The following is a 20,918-nucleotide window of genomic DNA, read 5'->3' as shown; positions in this document are numbered from 1 at the left end:
TGTTCAAAGTGGGGTGATTGAAGAAAGGAAAAAGAAAGACAATGTTTAAAGTTTCAGATCTCAACTACAGTGGACCTCCTGTATCCACAGGAGATATTTCTAGACCCCTAGGGGGTGCCTGAAACCACAGATAGTGCTGAACTGTATATGTACTGTTTTTTCCTATACAAACAAACCTACCAGAGAGCCTAATTTATAAATTAGGCACAGTGAAATAAGAATAAAATAGAACAATTATATTGTAACAAAAATTACGTGAATGTGGTCTCTTACTCTCTCAAATTTCTGTTGTGGTGTACTCAACGCTTCTTGTGGTAATATGAGATGATAAAATCCTACATGCTGAAATGCAGTGAGGGAATAAGGTAGGTATGGTGACATAAAATTAGGCTATGACTGACCTTCTGATGATACATCAGATGGAGGATCACCTGCTTCTAGACCAAGTAACTGACTCTGTGGAAAGTGAAATCATATATAAGAAGGAACTACTGTAAAGATGTCAAATATCATCTCATCACAAATGTGGGTGCATTTGTTCATATTTTTTTCTGGGGAAAGTCCACAGCTCTCTTCAGATTCTTAGAGGGGTCCATGACCACAGAAATGCTAAGTTTCACCACCCTATTATGTTTGAAATATGATTTACTTTCAACTATGTGATTTATAGACATTTTAGAAATATAGCTATTATGTAAATGAGAGAGCAGAATGTTTATCTTCAATAAATGTAAATGGTATCACACTCATTTCCTTCATTTAAAAAAAATCTCAGATTTAATTTGCCATGATAAAAGAAGCTAAAGTAAACTGTCTGTGAAATACTTGATTCCTTCTTCATGGTCATCTGGTTCCACATCAAGAGATCATAAAACCCATATAACTACTTCCACTAGGACAATCATCTTAGAGCACCACCATCAGCAAGAGGCATTCTGCTTCTCTCAATATTTAAACATCCATATGCATTTACACAGATGTCATTGCTTCTTGTGTTTCTTCTGCTGTTTGTGCCAGTATTCATGGAACAGCAAGGATTAGGAATTAGTAGAGATCAGGGGTGACTATTCTCCTCCTCACATTCTGGAAGTTTTATCCTTTCCCTCTTGTCTCAACACATCGCTACCAGCTCCCTGATTACTATAGTAGCTGCCAGGAGATTGTAGCTTAATCTCCATATCCTGGCCATGATTGTCTGGACTAGGGTCCAAAGCCTGAGCCAATCATGGTCCTTCTTTGGACCATGATTGGTCTTCCTTGAGACCAAATTCTTCCTTGAGAATTTGGGACTGGCCCATAGACTAGGAAGTGCAAGAGCTATGAGTAACCATGCACACCAGAGAAACAGAGAAGGTCTCCCTAAGAGAGAGAGAGAGAGAGAGACTGATTGGAGGAGGCAGCATGGTTGGGGAGGAGGGAGAGATAAAGTCCTAGTGGCATGTCCCTGTTTCCAAGTTGTCACTGATGGCCCAGTTGCATCCCTTTTTTTGGGTTCCATGGGTGACCTGGTACCTTTACAATGGTTTCTCCTTTTTACTTAAGTTAGGTCAAATTTCTATTTCTAATAACATTTCCCATTAATTTAAATATATATATACACACACACACACACACATGCATGCCCATGGAAAAATGACCTTAATTATGATTATCAAAGATTAACTCTTCCAGTGTGAATTTTTCAAAATTAGAATGAAAACCATGACTTGATCTACAGAATTATCATTAAAAAAAATGAACAACTGTGGTAAGAAAAAACACATCTATCATACTTGGTGCTCTACTTTTATAGGTTTTTAATAGTGAAAGATCATAAAAGTGTAGAGTCCTTCTTGTGCCATACCATGTTCACTTGAAATAGAAATCTCCAGGAATAATGAATGAATTACTTCACTAAAAAGGAGGGTGTGACAGCAGCCCTGTAGATCCTGGCTTGATTTTATTGCTTTAGACAGCAACGTAGCTAATGGGAATCACGTTTTAGACCTTCGGCCATACAAAGATATTTCAAAAGGGAATGAAAAATATTTTGTCCTTCATTGGTAAATGGAGTTATGTTTGGGGGGCACAAGTGGCTACAAGTTCAAGGTTTGTAAAAACGGAGGCTCATTAAAAATGGGTTTAATAAACCACAGAAGGATCTGAATCCTCTAGACTTATTTAAAGAAAACAACAAACAACTAAAAAAGGTAACTATCAGGCTGATCGATTGATTTTTAAAATGCCACGTGGCATATGTATCTGACTCATTCATTCCCTCTTTCTTCTTGTCTTTCTCTCTGTCTTCCTGTATCTCCCCAGAATTTAAACTTCCTAGATGACATGCACAGGTACATCACATTTTCTTCAGCAGCCCTGCAAAAGGTCTAGGTCAGCATGATCTATGTCTGGATTTTAATTATTAGAGGTTTTTCTGGGTATCTCACTTTAAGTGCTAATTTCCATAAAGACATTAGCTGCATTTATTTTACAACTCTGTCTTTTAAAAGGAATAGTTTAGTACTTCTGGCACTGTGGCAGTCTTACATAAACACACACACACACATACACACACACACACACACACACACACAGAGCTCCATTCAAGTTAGAGGATAAATATGTTAAACATCTTTTCAATTCAGTAGCAAAGCTCTGGCACCCTGATGTTCTGATATTCTTTCAATCTTTCTGTATTTTAAGAAAAGACTGAAACTGTTACCCAATGAAAAAGTTGTATCATCTTGCCAGCATATCTCTACTAGCAGAATTCATCCATTGTTTCAAGCCTCAAGTATGAATAGGAGTATGACATAGTCTTCCTCCCCACCCCCCACCCCTCCAAAATGGGTGTGTTCAGCACTGCCCCATGCAGGAGAAATCTAACTCTAACAGGCTCCTTAAGTGTGATCCACGTTCCCAAGGGCCTGCCTGGAACTGTCAGCCTCCCACCTTTCTTCTTCTGTCCTTCTAGCGTACATGTGATGATGGCTGGGCATAACAGAAAAGCTTGAAGAGAGGGAAAGGGAAGGGCTGCAGGGGCAAAAGGAGGGAATGAGCCTAGCATAATGTTTAATTTATTCCATAAACATTTACGGAAACTACAGCGTGTAATCATTGTTCCAAGCTCTGAGGGAAAGTGATGGAAAAAACAGACAGACAAACACCAAAACCTCTGTACTCCTAGATTAAGCTTATAACAAGTGGCAGTTAAATGTTTGTGGAATGAATGGTTGTCTAGATGCAGGAAATGACAGCAGGGGGCAGCTAGAGTTTCCCACTTCCTGTGACTGACCTAACCCAAATCGACTTCACCATCTTAACCTCGGGATTCCTGCATGGCAAATGTAACCCATGCGTACTAGCTTTCTCACTCTATTTTATGTGAAGTATGAATTTAAAGTGCCCTTAGGGAAGGGAAAGGCTGAAGATCCCTGAGTGGACTGGTGCTCGGCATTACCAGCCTTCCCATTGCCTTTGAGCAGTTTAGATAAAAACCTCTGCAAGAGAACCGCCAGGTGGCACCTGTAAGGCGTAGATGGAGAGAACCATTTGCCCCACACCCCACAGCCCGGAAAAACGAGGCTGCGTGTCTTCCACTGTGGGCTTGTTGGCTGGGAAGTGGGGGAGTTTTAGTCTCTGTTCAGGCTGCGTGATTACGTACCCTGTTTTCTTGACACCCCAAACACGCAGAGTGCAGATTTGTCCCCACGCTTTCGGGCTGCCAAAGGCGTGTCACACTCTGGTTAGGAGCAGCTCGGCCTCAGGCAGCGGCCGCGACGTGGGGCTGGCGGTGGGTGGCGGTGGGCTGCGCTAAGCTGGAGGCCCAGTCAGTGCCCAGGTCTCCCTCGTCAGACCCCTACCTCGGGCCAAGGCGAAGGAGTGGCAAGAGACGGGTCCCAGGGTGGTGGCAAGCTGAAGTCCCCTGCACGGGGGTCACCGCCTCCCACTCTGCTCACCCCCAGACTGGGCCGGCGCTGCCAGTGGCCGGGGTCTGGGGCACCTCCTCCCGCCAGTTAGAGAATCTTGTGTTTTTTCCGGCCCCCGTTTCGGCGTGGTGGCTCCGGGTCACCCCTCACCGCCACTCTGCATCTGTTCTCCCCCAGCCCAAGCTGGACGACCGTCCCCGCTTGCAGAGGGTCGGGGTGCAAGGTGTCAGCTCACGGAGCAAGCGTGTTGGGTCATTTGGTGCTGGGTGGCCGGGGTACCAACTCCACTCCATCAGCGAGAAGCGAGCTGCGCCAGTTGCGAGACTGTCGCTGCTGCTGCCGCCTTTATTGGCGGTTGCTGGTGACATTGGGAGGAGACCGCTCGGAACAAGCGGAGGAGGAGGAAGAGGAGCAGGGAGGGTGGGGGTGGGGGGGAGAAAGTAGCAATTGTGCCAGGGGGCGTGTGAGCAGCCAGAGAGGCAGCCGCGCTGGTGACAACTTCTCCTGGGCGCGCGCGGCTGGGCGGGCGGGAGGGCGGGGAGCGAGCGCCGAGCGCGGCCGGAGCCGGGCGCCTGAGGGAGCCGCGGGAGCCTCAGGGAGCCGCGGCCCGCGCCCTGCGCCGCCGCCGCCGCGGCCGCCTGCTCGCTTCCTCCCAGTTCTCAGCCCCGGGTGCTGAGGCTCGCGTCTATAAATAGCAGGTTACAGCTCCTGCTCCGCGCGCACACGCTCACAAGCGAACGCAGGAAAGTCAGGCTAAAAGTGTCTGCTGCTGCTGCCGCCCCCCACTCCGCCTCCGGGAGAGGTAATTATCCGCCCGGGATCTGAGGGCTCGGTGGGGATTTTTGCAGGGTGGTGTGGGTGATGGTGGGTGATTCGAGAGGCGTTGGAGCGGGTCTGAGAGCGCGGGGACACGTCCTGGCGGGGGGAGCTGTCTGTTTTGCATTAAGTTTCCCAGTCTCCCTGCCTCGGTAGCCCCTCCAGCCCTGTCGCCGGCGGGTAGGATGAGCTGTCTCTGCTCGGTGGCCGGGGTACCTCTGTCACCGCGCTTGCCCTGCCGCCGAGCGCCCCTCGGCACGGCGAGCGCGTGGGTTCACCCTCTCGCTTGCACTCACACTCTCTGGGCCCGGGGTAACTCTGAGCTCCGGCCTCGTCGACCTTCCAGGGCTGCGCCCACCTGCGCAGTCCTTTTAGAGAGGCCACGGTGGCCCGGGGTTCTCTCTCAACCCCATCCCGGCCGCGCCAAGCTGACGCCACCGGCCTCAGAAGTCGGCTTTAAGGCTAGGGGTGGGGTGGTGGCGGGAGCGAGGGTGACTGGTCCTGAGGTGTCAGTTGCCCCCTGTCCTGGGTTTTCCTAAGGAGCCCTTCTCCGTGACCACCCCCACCCTACGCCCCGCAACTCATTCCGGCAGAGAAGCCCGGCACGTCTCCTCTTGGCCGAGGTGCATCTCTTGTCCTACCCCAATGAGGTCTCGCTGATAGGGTTAGAAAGCGAGGGCCTGGGGTGAAAGCATGGGGAAGGAGGGTGGTGGTGGTGCGGTCATTGTCCGGAGTCCGAAAACTGCGCTGCTGACTCCGCAACCTCCGGCAGGGAGGGCCCAGGCGGAAGGGTGTCTAGGAGCCAGGGCTGGTTCCTGAGTGGACTTTCAGGCTTGTAGCTGGGAGGGAGATGAGGATGCTGGATCTACACATACCTGTTTTTGCCCCTCCCTGTGCCTCTGAAATCTCTTTTCTTTTGGGGGTGGTTTCTGTCCCTGAGGACACAGTGAAGAGGGACCCGCTGTTTTCTGTTTGGGGACAGGAGGTTTTATGACGGTGAGGGTGCGCATCTTGATTGGGTTGTTGTTGCTGCTGCTGCACAAAACTTACTGGAAAAACCTGAGAGGGTTTTCTATTACTCCTGTTTTAGTGGTGCAGATTCGCTCCTTTGCCTCTTTTTTTTTTTTCCCTTCTCTGGAACCAGTCCCCCCCCCCCCCGCCCCCTTTCTGAGATGTGTTGTTTGAGGTCATTACATTTTATGACTCCAGGTGTTACATTTTGCATATCTCCTTCCCCTCTTCCCCTCAGTGAGACAGAACTTGTTTATAAAGGTGTGAGTTTATAAAATAAGTAAAAGCCCAGAAAACAGAGTCCCCTCAAGGTGGGCACTCTATAGCCCTTTTATAGATGTAAAACTACATTTCAAAGACCTTACTTGTAACAGGAATTTTCTTAATGGGTCCTGGACCAGACGTGGTAGTAATCTGACTTACTGCTAAAGCAGCATATGAGGTACAAGGGATCAGCAACAGGGCAGCTGGCTGAAAATGTGCAAGAAGTTGAGTAAAAAGGGGACTGGGCAAGTGCGCTTTATCTCACTTAGTAGACAGAGAAGTACATTATCTTGTGTTTCAATATGTTCCAGTAAAACATTGATAATAAGTCAGAGTAAATGATTAATTGGTTTGTGATAAGTATGTGGGTGTTAAAAATTAAACCTCTTACATTTATAGTAATGTAAAATGTTACTGCCATGGAATGCTTTTTCAGCCTCTTTCTTTAAAATGTGATCTAGAAGATTGTCCTTGAAAGGTTATGAAATTTACATGTGGAGAGAGTCTAAATGTTCACTGTCATTAAGAAACGTATGTGCTGATTGAATTATGGATCTTATTTTGGATGAATATTCTCTTTGATTAGGCAAATCAATATTTATTTGTGATAAACTAATGACCAGTTAGAATGTACATATTTGTAACCGTGTTTTGCTTTTGATCTTTCCATAAACATAAGAAAACCCAGATAGACCAAGGGAGATAGTCTTCTCCCTCTAGTTGTTCAAAGAAGCACATGGTCAAAGTTACAGGCAGAGAATACTTTTAAAATGTTGGATTTGAACTTTACTTTGGGAGTGCCAGCTGACTGAATGACTTCATTTATCATAAACTTTTTGTGAAAAGACTCAAACTCATCAGTTAAATTTATAAAACAATGTATTATATTTTAGTTGCGTGAAATGGAAAGTCATTAAGCTTGGACGAAAACCCAGATATTTGTTTTAAATTGTGTGAATTGGGAGTAATTCGTTTCTTTTTTGAGACATGGAAGTTTCTTTTAGTACAAGTAATACAGGTCCCTACATGGGTAGCAGAGTTAACTTTTACTACTTGGAGGTAAAACCCAAGAGAGCAATTCTCCTAAAGATACAGAAAAAAAATGCAAACTGCTCTCATATTTCTTAGCAACCAACTAGATTTCTGTTTCTGGGTAAGTGTCTGACATCTGAGAATACAAAGTTAAAAGAATTATAAAATCATAATTAGTGAGTAAAATGCTCACTGCCTGTGGTGCATAATCAATGAGTCTTGGAACACTGAAAAAATAAAATTGAATTTAAAAAAATGCTTATTGAATATCTATTACATATTCTTATTTCAGTATGCAATTCCAGTATGTCTAATATTAGACATACCAATATCATGATTTTTGTAGTCTTTGTGGAATATGTTTTTGCCTTTTATAACCATGGGGTTTCTAATAGATAGAGATGTGCTGTTTTAAATAATCTCAAGTTAAATGTAATGTTCATTTCAAAGCTATGTCTTTCTCTTCTGTATTCTCTAATTTTTAAACATGTCTTATCTTTCTAAAGCCTTAGGGAATTTGCTTGATAGGCCATTTTGTTGCTACTTATTTTATGTTGAGTTAGAAATTCTTGTTTATAGACCTTAGGACACACTCTTAAGTATACATACGTTCATATTCAAGCTTAAGAAATGAGGCTATTAGATAAATAATTTCAGCTTAAATATTTATTTTTAGATGCATCCAAATGATGATATTACAATCGCATTTGTGTGTGTGTGCATGTGTGTGTGTGTGTGTGTGTGTAAATACACATAACCTTGGTTTTCCAAAACTTTAAATGCAGTATGTACCTAGAAAAACACACTAAGATCTGTAAGAAAATTCTAAGGAATCTTCAGAGTCTCAGGCATAATTGTCATTTGAATCAGGATTTGTTAGTTCCTTCGCTTTATACCTTTTCACTACTTTGTAGATTAACAGGAGAATTTTAAAAATGTTGTTGAAATTTTATAGTAATATGATTAATATAATATAATATAATATAATTTATGTTGTGTATATATCTGCAACTGCAGTGTTTTTCCTTTTATCAGGCATAGTTGTAATCACTGTCTTATTTTCTGGAATTATCTTGTTATAGACCATATACCATAAGGCCAAGGGAATATCTAGGAGTTACAACTTAAGACATTTTACTCAATTGTAAATTTACTGAACATTGAGATGTCATAATAAATGTAATCCCAACATAGTGTGAATAATTGGATTTCAAAATAATATGTGTTCTTAAGTCATATTTTCCAAATTGAGTTTCTCAAATTGCGATATTTTGAGTAAATCTTTCTTCTGCCTTGGGCAGGCATATCAACTAGGTTTCTTGAGTATGTGGTAAAGACCTCAAAATAGCACTAAGAGCCTCAAAGTAGCCTTAATAGAACTAAGTGAAATAGACTTGGCAGTAGTCACTTGGTTAAGCTGATTAAAGGAAATCTTGAGAAGTTTTCTAGATCATGTGGCTTTGATCAAAGATTCCTTTGAGAATTATCCAAATTAAGATTTTGAGGCGATGGAGGTAACACTTCCCTTAAAGGAAAAATTCTTTCCTCTTCTGTCTTTCTTTCCCTCACTTTCTCCCTTCTTTCTTTCTCCTGTGTTTCTTTTCATCCATTTGTCTATCATCTATTTTTATGTGACCTTGTGGTTATTAAAATGAATCAGTGCAAAAGGCCTAATGTTGAAGTCACTGAATGACATTCTCTATTGTCCACATTTCCAAGGATGGAAAATGTTTATAGGATATACAGGAAGCCTTAATACTCATGCTGATTTTAAATTACTGGAGTAACGTCAACATTGAAATCTCTAGTTTGATCTTATGAGATCAAACTAAAAATAGAACTCTTAAAAATTTCCATATATTGTTTTAAATATATCTTTCATTTGTAAATTTTAAGTACTTCAGAAGGAGAACCTGAGATTTTTATGTTTCTCAAAAAGGTGTGTGATTCTGAAAAAGCTAAGTAAAATGGTTTAAAAAAACCCTCTGATTATTTTTCACTATGAAAAAACTTAATTGACAGAAATATGAGTCTTTTACTTTTCACTTAAGTTCTTAAAATAGGTAGTTATGCGTATTAAGTAGACCAAACTGGGGACTACAATTGCAAAATACAATGAAGCAAATAAAATATACTACCTTAGGACAGTAAAATAATCTATAGCAGTCCTTCCTTTAGTCTTTCAAATGATCTCATTTCATTTTTATGGGGATTTATTTTTTTAGTCAAAAGATCGAGATGACCTATAGTGATTAGCTTAACTGAAACACAAAGAAATTATTCACCTCTAGGAAAATAAGGTAGAACTAAAAACCAGTGGCATCTGAAATTGAAATTATAACCTGTAGATGAGGTGAGATTATAGTTATGTCCTTAAGAAAGCTTGTGAATATCTTTAGTGATTTTTTAACATCCTGTGATGCCTTTTCAAACATCTTCATATGTCAAACTTGCCAGCTAAACACATATTCCATCTAGCTCATCAGCATATATCACATGCATAATAGAATATGTTGCATACTGGGTGAACAGTATTAAAAATAATATTAAAAAAACCAGACATTTCATGTCTTCATTAATAAAATCTGTAGTTTTTTATATTTACTAATCTAATCAGACCTTTCTTACATGAATTTATAAGACAGGGCTGATTTTATGGTATGTGTAATTTCATTTATTTTAAAAGTCTTCTTATATTGAAATAATTATAAATAAATATGCTTCCAATCTATCTTTCTGGATAAATTTGCTTCAAAACAGAGCATTTCCACTTTCCTGAAGACATCCATTGTGCATTTGGAGTTAAAGAGACATTTAGCACTAGGTGGCAGTGTGCAATGCTTAGTAGCCTTGAGTCATTTAATTGCAATATATTCATTATTAAAGCTTTTCTTTAAAACAGAATTTATTTATATTGTGAGTGTGTTAATGAAATTGAAATCAACTGGCAGCTAAAACTTTAACACTATATTGAGAAGATCTATTGTTTGTAAGACTTTAAGATTTGATGGTAATATTTAACATACTCTGCTTTTATGTAGGGTTGCTTACATGAGGGATTGTTAGGAATTAATTGAATTAAATATGCCAGAATTCTGCTTATGATGGAGTAAGAGAAAAGGAAGGGAAAATTAAGTGAACATGATAGGGAAGAAGCCATATGGCCATTCTAAAATAGACATCATATTAACTGTATTTTAATCCTAATCCTCTCACTACACAGGCTGAGAAAGAACATTTTTTTCCTAGGGGGTTGAATACTATGATTGTTAATTTTTTTCCTCTATCTCATTGCTGTTGGGACAAGGCAAAAAAAAAAAAAAAAGTACAGATTGTCTTACTGATGCTTCAGCAAATCCTTTGCTATCCTCTGTTATAGTGATGGCCTGGCCAGCACAATGACCAAATTGAATTAGTTATGTATCACTACAATTTACTGGTTATTAGGACAACTGAAGTTTATATACACCATTTTTCTTGGTTAATCTAGATGTATATATCTCTGTCTTTGGCTAAATGATTAAATTATGGGTCTTGGCAGAGTAAATCAATTTATTCCATCATCAGTGCTCCAGAATGGGACCATGTGGCTGGAACTTCCTCAGGATCAGTTTGGTAGGTGTTTCACCATGTTTACTGGACATGACTGTTGTAGGAATGGAGACCAAGGGAAACATTATTCAATATAAATTGCATAATTAAGAAATACGTTTCTTTTAAAAATTTTTACAACATAAAATTTCAAATCTAATAAAACGCAGAATAATACAACAAACTCACAAGTACCTCCAGCTGGCTTTAACAATTGTTAGATCATATCTATTCTTGTGTCATCCACAGTCCCACTTGCTTTTCCCCTCCCTCGAGTTTCTGAAATCAAATCCTAGAAATTATATCAAAGGAAATACCTTTGTGAAGTAGTTATTTACCAAAAATAGGGGCTGTATGAAGGGCAATTTAAAAAATAATTGTTGCATTTTCAGCATCAATTATTTTTTAAATTATCATATGATCTCCCTGATATGAGGAAGTGGTGATGCAACATGGGGGCTTAAGTGGGTAGGAGAAGAATCAATGAAACAAGATGGGATTGGGAGGGAGACAAACCATAAGTGACTCTTAATCTTACAAAACCAACTGAGGGTTGCTGGGGGGAGGGGGTTAGGAGAAGGGAGGGTGGGGTTATGGACATTGGGGAGGGTATGTGCTTTGGTGAGTGCTGTGAAGTGTGTAAACCTGGTGATTCACAGACCTGTACCCCTGGGGATAAAAATATATGTTTATAAAAAATAAAAAATTGGGCGCCTGGGTGGCTCAGTGGGTTAAGCCGCTGCCTTCGGCTCAGGTCATGATCTCAGGGTCCTGGGATCGAGTCCGGCATCGGGCTCTCTGCTCAGCAGGGAGCCTGCTTCCCTCTCTCTCTCTCTCTGCCTGCCTCTCTGCCTACTTGTGATTTCTCTCTGTCAAATAAATAAATAAAATCTTTAGAAAAAAATAAAAAATTATTTAAAAAAAAATGTTGACTCTATACCTCATCATCACAGTTCCCTTATATAGCATTTTACTTCTAAAGAGGCAGACATAGAGCAAACCCTTGGCATGCAAGAATTCAGTTTGCATGAGTCAAGATTTTACCATTAATCTTACAGGTACTTGACATATAGTAAGCTATAGTTTTGCTGAAATGAATTTAAATCACCCAGTCCTGGAAACTGACCTTTCAGTGAATGAGCTTAGCCAGTGACCAAGAGTTTATACCTCTGGGTGATTTTGTGCTCCAGGTAACATGGCACTTTACGTTCCTGGGCTAATTATCCCTGATGAGTGTATTTCAGAATATGGGAATCTCAGAGTTGCTCCTCCCCTTTGAGAATATCATGGATATTCTAAAATATACCTATTATATTTTGTGTAGAGTTAGAATTTTAAATAAATAAAATTCTTTCAGATTTCAAAAAACTGATGGTAACCACTATGTAAATCTTTGAGACTATTATGTGTCTAAGAGAAAATATAATTCCATAGTAGTGAAAACAAGTAATTTATATTGAAAGGGTTCATCTGTCATGCTATAGTTTTCATATGTATGAATTATATGGGGAAAAAGCCCCTGTATACTTTTCTTAATATTAGACCTATGATATTTTGACTTTATCTTTGAAATTTACTATAATGTTTTCTTTCCTGGGCTGTTTTAAGGCTGCCTCCCAATTTATTCATGCTATTCATATTTCCACTTCTCATTTTATATTCGGGTGGGAGTGAAGAATGGTACATACTTGGAATAGTGTAATGAGGAATAATTGAGCCTGTTGGCTTCCAGTTGATTTCTGGGATTCTTTCTTTCCTTTTTTTTTTCCCCCTACTCATTTTCCTCCTTGATTATAAGTGTAATAAGTCTTCATTGAAAAAAATTTGGCAAGTAGAGACAAATCTTAAGAGTCAGAAAAAAAATCACCTGAAGACAATATTGTTAACATATCATCATATTTCTTTCTAGGATTTCCTGTGACTGTCTTACAAAAGATTGACCTGTTGAGATTAACCTATGTTCAAGGGGTGTGTGTGTGAGAAAATGAGTATTCTAATTATTTTTCCACTTACAATTTTGTTGTTCAATTCAGTTTACACTTTGATTGAGCAATGTACCAGGTAGTATGTGCCAGGTACTGTGCTTGTCTTTGTTCTAGTTTACTACAATGAATACAAAAGAAAAATTACTTTTACCATGCCTGTAAACAATTTTTCTATCAATTTTTAGTTGCTTTCTGTTAGTTAGGCCTATAGATCATTATCATTTGTTTACTCTTGTTCTCTCAACTTAGACTTTTACCTTATTGTAAAAGTCTTTTGCTGTTACTACGTGGTGATGAGCATTTCCTGTATGACCTCATTTTCTAGTATTCCTTTTCTATATTTTTCACTGTTATCTTAGGAGTGATTTCTAGAAGTAGTATACTGGATAAAGGGCTTGAGCTTTTTAAAAACTTCTTAACACATATTTCCAAATTGTTCTCCAGAAAAACTGCACCTACTTCCATTCTCCCTGAAAGAACATAAGTCATATCTCCATCCTCAGCAGGGCTGAGGGATATTTTTTTTTTTTTAAATCTTGTTATTGGGAAAGGTGAAGATGATTGTTAACACCACCACCACCAATATCATCATCAATAATCACAACAATAACACTTACTGAACATCTCTTACAGGCCATTCATCATGTATGACCTTTATACTATCTCATTTAATCCTTACAACTGTAAGAGAAGAATATTATTGTCCCATTTTAAAGTAGAAAACTTATTTTTTGAGAGGTTAAGTAACTTATCCAAGGTCAGGCAACTGGGAAGTGGTATAATTAGGTCCTGGCCTGTGGCTGATTTTATTTTAAATCTAGGCTTTAAAGTGCTACTTTCTTGTTGTACGATTGTTTGATTAGACGAGGTTGAAAAATTTTGAAATTCTTATTTTCATTTATACTTTTTTTATATGAATTCCTATCTTCAGCTGGTTTGTGTATTGGAACCTTGGTTTTCATCATTTTCAATATCCTTTATGAATTAGGGGCACTGTTTCTTTGTCATTTATGTCATCTATACTATTTTCTTTAACATATAAAAGTTGAAAATGTGTCTAGTGAAGTTGAATGTCATATTTCCACTATTGCTTGTTTTGCTTAGATAATACTTTCTCATTCATAGAACAGATTAAAATTTCCCTGAATTATTCTTCCCCTAAAAGAATTTACATCCAGTTCTTCAATGACTTTTTCTCTTGAGTCCACCCAACATTGTGATGGTGTATGGTATGAGATAAGACTTAATTTATCTCCTAAAAAGAGTTAAACATGTTCCAGCAGCAGTTTCTGAATAATCAATCCATTCATTCCCCATTTATTTGTTATTCTATCACATAATATCATAAATTGTCTTATTGTAAAGGTAAGTATACACACTCCTTCTTAGTGGGTTTCTGGTTTTGGTATGCGTGGTCTAGTTTTCCATCAATTCTTTTATTAATATCACACGGGTTTAAATGTTTTTATTTGCTTCATATCTGATAAGATTGATACTCTTTTCTTGTTGAATTTTTTCTGTGTCTATGTGTAGCTTTTAAGAATCTCACTGATATTTCTTCCAGACTCATTTTAGAATAATTTGATAAGCTGTCCCCAAAATAGTTGTAGTTTTCATTGAGTATATAAATGAAATTAAGAAGAATTGACAAGTTTACAAGATCTAGTCTTCTTATCCAGGAACCTGGTGTGTGTCTCAGTAAAGTTTTGATATGGAGAATTTTTCATGCTATATATAAGGGCTTATACTAGACATCAGTTATTTTGCCAAAGTACTTTCCTTTCTCATGTTTCATTCTTCAGACTGACCAAGGAATAATAGAGCCTGTTCTATGCACCATGAGCTCACATTAGTTTTGCTCATTCATAGTCATATGTTTGGCCTAATGGCATCTCTTTGTCCCTGGAAGGAGGGACCCAGGAGGCCTGAAAGTTTCTCTTTCCCATTACTGGATTACAACCTTGTTTTAAACAAATATTTAGGTTAAATCATGTTACTTAAATTATCTCAAGAAGATACCTTTAGTATAAATATTTAAAACATCAATATGAATAATTGTGCAACTTCAACAGCTTACTAATGAGATGTCATAAAATTGTCCAAAAATATGTATTACTTTGTATATCAATAGCATACAAGGCAGCAAACATTTCTCAGTTTGATACTTGGTTTCCAGTTGTCAAATCCAGCATAATTGCCTCTAAGATCATCAATTTTATCCCATTACAATGGTGTGGCAGGGTTGGATAACTAGCCAGAAGCTGTAATTTATTCATCTGTGTCTATACTCCAGTTATGCAGATTTTTAGAATGGAAATCTGGAAGTATTTTCACACACACAATATGTTCATGAGTTTCTTAAGTGCTATGTAGCTATATACTCCAGCTCTTTCCCACTGATCATGGTATGTTAAACAATTTGTTACTGGTATCATTCAGAAGATAATGTCTTGCTTTTATTAACTTGAGTCCTCCAGGTTTTTTTTAAGGGGAGAACTTATTTATCTCAGGCTAATGGATCCTACTTCTGCTGGCATTGTGTCTCAGGAAATTACAGATAAGTAGGAGAAGTATTATGTATGTGTGTGTGGGGGTGTGTGTGGTCTTCAGGCCTTCTCATCTATACTTCCAATTCCAGTTTTATCACTTCCAAGGGCAATTCTGTGTGGTGGAATTGTGCATGTAAGTTATGTATGAGTTACAAGGATTAGGTGAGGTGGTGAGGACTGTGTTCATTTCCCTGCCTAAAATTGCATGGATTGCCTAAAATTGACCCATGGATGGGATACCAAGTCAGGTTCTAGTAACATCTACTTTTCATTTCATAGGCTAAATATTCGAGATCAACAACAAAAGACAACAAGAGAAGAGCTTATAATTTGCTTCTGTTAAGATTTTCTAATTTCTATGCCAGGGTTTATATATTCCTTTTTAGTTGAATGCTTGAAGTAACAATGCACTAGCAGTGATGAAAATCCTCTCAAAGCCTCAAGAGACTTTTTCTACCACTTGTTGAAATTTCCCTGTCAAAATCTCTTGGGTAATATGATGCTAAGAAAGAATATGTGAAAGAAAAAATAGACTAGTGCAGACAGTATACAGCAAAGAAAGTGTTATCTGTTTCTAGCACATAAACATTAATTATAATAAAAAATGATAAAAATTCACTGAAAAATACAGCTTTAGTTCAAGAGGCACCTTCAAAGAACTTTAGTTTAACTATTCCTGTGCTCCATTGTAAGATGACCAAAATTTTCATTTGTTTGGGACTGAGGAATTTCAGGACTAAAAGGAAGAGAGGCTAGAGCAAATGGCATGGTTGGTCATCTTATCTCCACAAACATGGTGAAAAGTGTAGGGAAGTAATGGGTATAAGATTTTATGTAGTCTGTTGTATTCAGGAGAAAGAAAAGACAGTTTTTGATTATTAAAGTGTTACTTCAATATTCTCTGAATAAAAATGATATAAAATCTGAACTCAAGTTGTCCTTTGATGGCAGAAGCTCAGTATTTTTTATTTATGTATTTCTACATATTTATTCATAATTTATTCCCTGAATACTTCCAAAAATGATTTGAGATGCCTTACAGTAAAGCTATGTGCAAAGATACTGAGTTTTTATAGCAGTTCAATAATAATGTGAAAGATATATTTTGGAGCTTGACTAAAAGTAGTATGCCTTAAATATTAAATTTGTTAATATGAATACTATCCAATGTAATATCTCAAGTGCTCTAGGTAGAAAAATATATTTTGGGAAATTTAAAATCTCTATCCAAATCCTGTGATTTTGGATAGAAAGCTAGCAATTATTTAATATTATAAGGCTCTCATCAGATAGTCTGGGTGAGGTACTGAGGAGAGGCCCAATATAGAAGAGCTCTGGATCCATCCAAATAGGAAGAGCAGCTTTCTGTCACATGCATGTTTTTGATTCTGACTCCATGTAGTCTAGCATTAGACACAGCTGTTTTGCATTGAAAAGACTGTTGCATTTATTAAAAAGAACTGGTATAGGTCTTTGTTCTTCCAAATCTAGGCCATAGTGATTTGGGGAAAGTCATTGTAAGGTACCTGAGCCTGTTTTCTCATTTATTAAGTACAGATAATGATAACTCTCTCATAGATTTGTAGTGAGAATTAAGTGGGATTGTATAGAAAAAAAAGACACAAAATATACTACAAAAGCATAGTGTTAAAATATCAATAATCATTAATTTAATTATTTTCCTATTATTAGGTCCTCAGAATGATCATTTAGGACTTGATTATAGTTCTAAATGTAACCAAGGATCTATCTACATTCAATTCATCTTGGATAGGGGCAGGTGGCAGGTGTCTTTAATAGAGAGATAAACTTATTTGAATTTATCCAAGTTAATCTTCTTCTTTTTTTTTTTTTTTAGTTAAAATTTTCTAAGTACATGGGCATCTGGGTGGCTCAGTCTGTTAAGCATCTGACTCTTGATTTTGGCTCAGGTCATGATCTCATGCTCATGAGATCAAGCTGACTGATCAAGCTCAGCACTCAGAGGGGAGCCTGTTGGAAATTCTCTCTCTCTTCCTCTCCCTCTGCCTCTCTCTCTCGCTTCTTGCATGTGTGCATGTGCTCTCTGTCTCTAGTGAAAAATTTTAATTGCAAATGTAATGAATTGACTCCATAGGTATAATAGATGAAATTCCTCATTTTTGTGTAGTAGCCATTGAGAATTTCTAGAATAAATGACAACATAAGTATATTTAAAAAAATTAAATTGTCTTAGACAAAATTTAAATTGCCTTAGACAAAGGATTTTTTAAAACAAATATTGGGTTTAACTCAATATTCAGATAAGGTATGTCTATTCAGATAGCAACAGTCTCTATTACTCTGTTATCTTACACTGGACCCACTTCACCTATATGTGTTAATTGTCCAACCCTTGCAGGCATTTGAGTTTGTGTCTTCTAGAAAACAAAAACAAAAAACCCAAATGGATTACATAGTACTCAAATTATTCTTTACCTGTACTATCACATAAAAGAAAACTTTAGTAAAAGGTAGCATATACTTCAATGTTATGTTTTCTGGTAGTGTTTTGGTTTGACTATACTATATGTTACTTACAGCTTAAAATAGAATAATAGACTTGACATTATTTTGTGAAAACTGAGAACCTAGTACAGATTCTCATCCAAATATGTAGTTATTTTTTCCTGTCAAATGGAGAAGGGCTAAGGAATTATCTATGGGCACAGCCAAGAAAAGTTTTCAAAAACAATTCAGAGTCTACTCTGATGAGTTTCAAGCCATAATCTCCTTATCTATAAACTGGTTCATTAACACCCACTTACAAAAATGTTATGAAGATTAACTATAATAAGGAGTCTTTAGGGTACCATGTCAGAACATGGTAAGTCTTCAAGCTCTTTTATTATTATGATTAATACTTTTTATTATTATATTAATGAACAAGGAATTGAGATATTAGTTATCTGATAGTATTTTCTAAACTTTTGACAGTAGAATTTTAAATGAAATCTTAATATATAAAGTGATATGAAAACAATATGTTATTAAGATGGATACATTCTATAAGTTCACATTTTAAAAATATGCTTATTGATCATATCAATCATATCAATAGGGTCAATCAATGAAAAGAAGGAGGTTCCTTTGCTGAACACAATTACATACATAATTACATTACATAAAGTCTGGACATATAGAATAGTTATGCAGTTATATCAACTTCATCATGCAATTCATTTTTTATTTATTTTTAATTTCTCTTTATTTGATTTTTGTTCATTTGGTATTTTTATTTTGTGTCTTTGTTTGGTTTATGTGGCTTCTTCCTCTATATTAGTAATTTCTCAAGGATGGAGACTCTTTGGCCCCAATATCCAGTAGAATGCATAGCACATGATAGGCCTCAATAATGTTTTTTGGATAAATGAATAATCAGCAGAATGGGGCTTACTCTACTTGGAAGAAATCACTGTGCTGTTAAAGGTGTTAGAACATGAAAAGGACTGGTAATGGTATGATAAAATAACTGATCTAAAAATGGTACTTTTTAGAAGAACTTTAATCTTTTAGTAAAGCCCTTGCTATCCCAGGAATAATCTGGTCTTTGAAATGTCAGCGTGCATATGTGTGCTCATACACAAGTGTACACATGCACACGTATGTATGCTCCTTTATGCATGTGCCTTTATAAGAATTAGTGAGGGACAAAGTGAGGGAAGTGCGAAGGGAATGAACATTTGTGGAGGGCCTGCCACGTGCTTGGCACTTACCTGACCTGAATATGGTTTAACCTCCTTCAGGATATTTGCTACATCAGAGCCTATATAAATATGTCCATTGAAGTATTTATTACATTTCAGCAGGTGGATTATGGAAAATAATTACAAACACCATGTAGAACTTCTTTTTGAGGCTGAGTAATTTGTAGAGTTTTTGTTTTGTCTTGTTTTTTTAACTACACCTTTCTAATCGATAAGAATTAGCATAAAAGGTTGAGATAAATTGGAAAAAGAAATCCTCATGATAACTCACATATATGCTCTATTCTGCTGAAAATAACAATAGCTAGTATTTATTGAACAATAAGAGTGCTTTACTCACATTTCCTCTTTTACTCCCATCAACTGTATGAGGTAGGCACTGCTGTTACTCCCATTTTACAGGTGAGAAAATTAAGGCACAGAAATTAAATATAACACGGTCTAGTTACATATTTAGGAAGAGGTAGATCCAAGATTCTGATCCAATCCCTTAAGGACCCTACTCTTGCAATCTGACTCTTTGAATATCAGTAGTAGAAGTACATGGAAGCCCTATATTCTTCTTGCCAGTTCTATGTTGGAGGTTCTTTCCTGGAGCTTAAACTGGTAAGAAAAGAAGATGATTGCCCCTTTGAGGGTGGCTTGCAACCATGGTGCTAGAGGCAATGTGTGCTGTCCGAGTTGTGGTCATGAAAGGGGAAGGAGATGGTTCCCATCCAAAGAGGAGGTCTGGCTAGAAACAATGTAGATACCTGTAGGATACTTCCCTTTGCCATTTATTTGTTCTCTAAGATGGGAAAATGGTTATTTGGCTCTGGTTGGATCAATCTGTTGAATATAAATACATATAATATCTGGAGAATTTATGATAAATATGAGCATAAAATTGCCCAGCAATTGGAAACCTTTAATCATGCACTTTGAACATTCTAGCGAAAATTTTTCTGTGGCCTGAATAACATCATAGGTGGAAGGAAACATCTGCTGTGTTTTTCATGAGAGCTATAGAATCCAATGTGCTTCATTTACAAGGTCATTCTATATGCATTGGGCACACTTAAAAATTTTACTTGTCACTGAATTTTCTATTCAGAATATTCCACATAAATAGAAATAAATGTTAACCTCTGTAAAATGCACTGGTTACAGCCATCTATAGAAGTTGGCAGCTAACTGCAGAAAAACCACTGTACAGGCTGGATTGTTTTTCCCTCCTACTGTCTTAGAAGGTATATCTTGAGCACAAAATATATTTTATATTTAGGAAGGATTTGTTTACACTGTATGGTGCCAACATTGCTAAGATTTATTTGTGCCATGCTACTTATAGTACAGAGTACCAGTGGGACTTTATCTACACTGTAAGAACAATATATTTGAAGAAAATGAGCACACCTTGGGTGACAACTCTTCATTAAGATAAGCATGCATTAAATCTCATTCTATGAAAAGTCTTCTATTTCTTAACGGAAGACAGTGTTGTGAGCTAACATTGCGTGACCATTGCAGATTTGTTTGCCAGTCTTTATGGGGAGGTTCATTTGCAGATCACCCAACACAGGAGCTTAATCTCAGGAAGAGGAAAAAATACTTTTAGACAAACACTAAGAGGAATTGGTGGTTTCAGCCTGATCATAATTCATTGAAAGCACAGGGGATCTGTATGAACCATGTTCTTTAAATTAATGGATAGTGAGAAGTCTTTCTTCACCCTTGTGAATCCTTGTAGAAGACATTTGCAGAGAAATTGCTGGAGCTGCTCCCCTGTGGGGAGATGAATGTTTTAATATGCAAAAGCAGACAACTAACATTTCCTTTGCTCAACAGCACTCTGAGCTGTAGTCTTACTACTTTATTTTCTCCTTATAGCTTGTCTTCTTAACAACTTTTGTAGAGTCAAATAGAACCACTAATGTGAAGCCATATCCTTGGCTGACGCATGAGGACTCTGCTACATGGAACACCCATGCAATTTGTGACCTAGATCTGGTGGAATTAATATCTATGTGTAGGTATGAGATTCTCCTGTTCATCCAT

At 37.9% G+C, this 20,918-nt stretch overlaps 1 protein-coding gene across 2 annotated transcripts in view; it reads left to right on the top strand.

Annotated features, from left to right (window-relative positions):
* The first annotated feature begins 4,456 nt into the window (after positions 1 to 4,456).
* The window catches only part of INPP4B (inositol polyphosphate-4-phosphatase type II B), an 805,823-nt gene continuing 789,361 nt past the window's right edge, over positions 4,457 to 20,918 (top strand). For both annotated transcript variants that reach the window (XM_032333488.1, XM_032333487.1), the window contains exon 1: positions 4,457 to 4,710. The gene's annotated coding sequence lies outside the window, so the exon portion shown is untranslated. The remainder of the gene's footprint in view (positions 4,711 to 20,918) is intronic.

The sequence above is a fragment of the Mustela erminea genome, chromosome 2 (genome assembly GCF_009829155.1).
Source record: "Mustela erminea isolate mMusErm1 chromosome 2, mMusErm1.Pri, whole genome shotgun sequence".
Lineage (NCBI taxonomy): Eukaryota > Metazoa > Chordata > Mammalia > Carnivora > Mustelidae > Mustela > Mustela erminea.
Note: the sequence above shows the minus strand (reverse complement) of the source record. Positions and strands in the feature narration are given on the sequence as shown.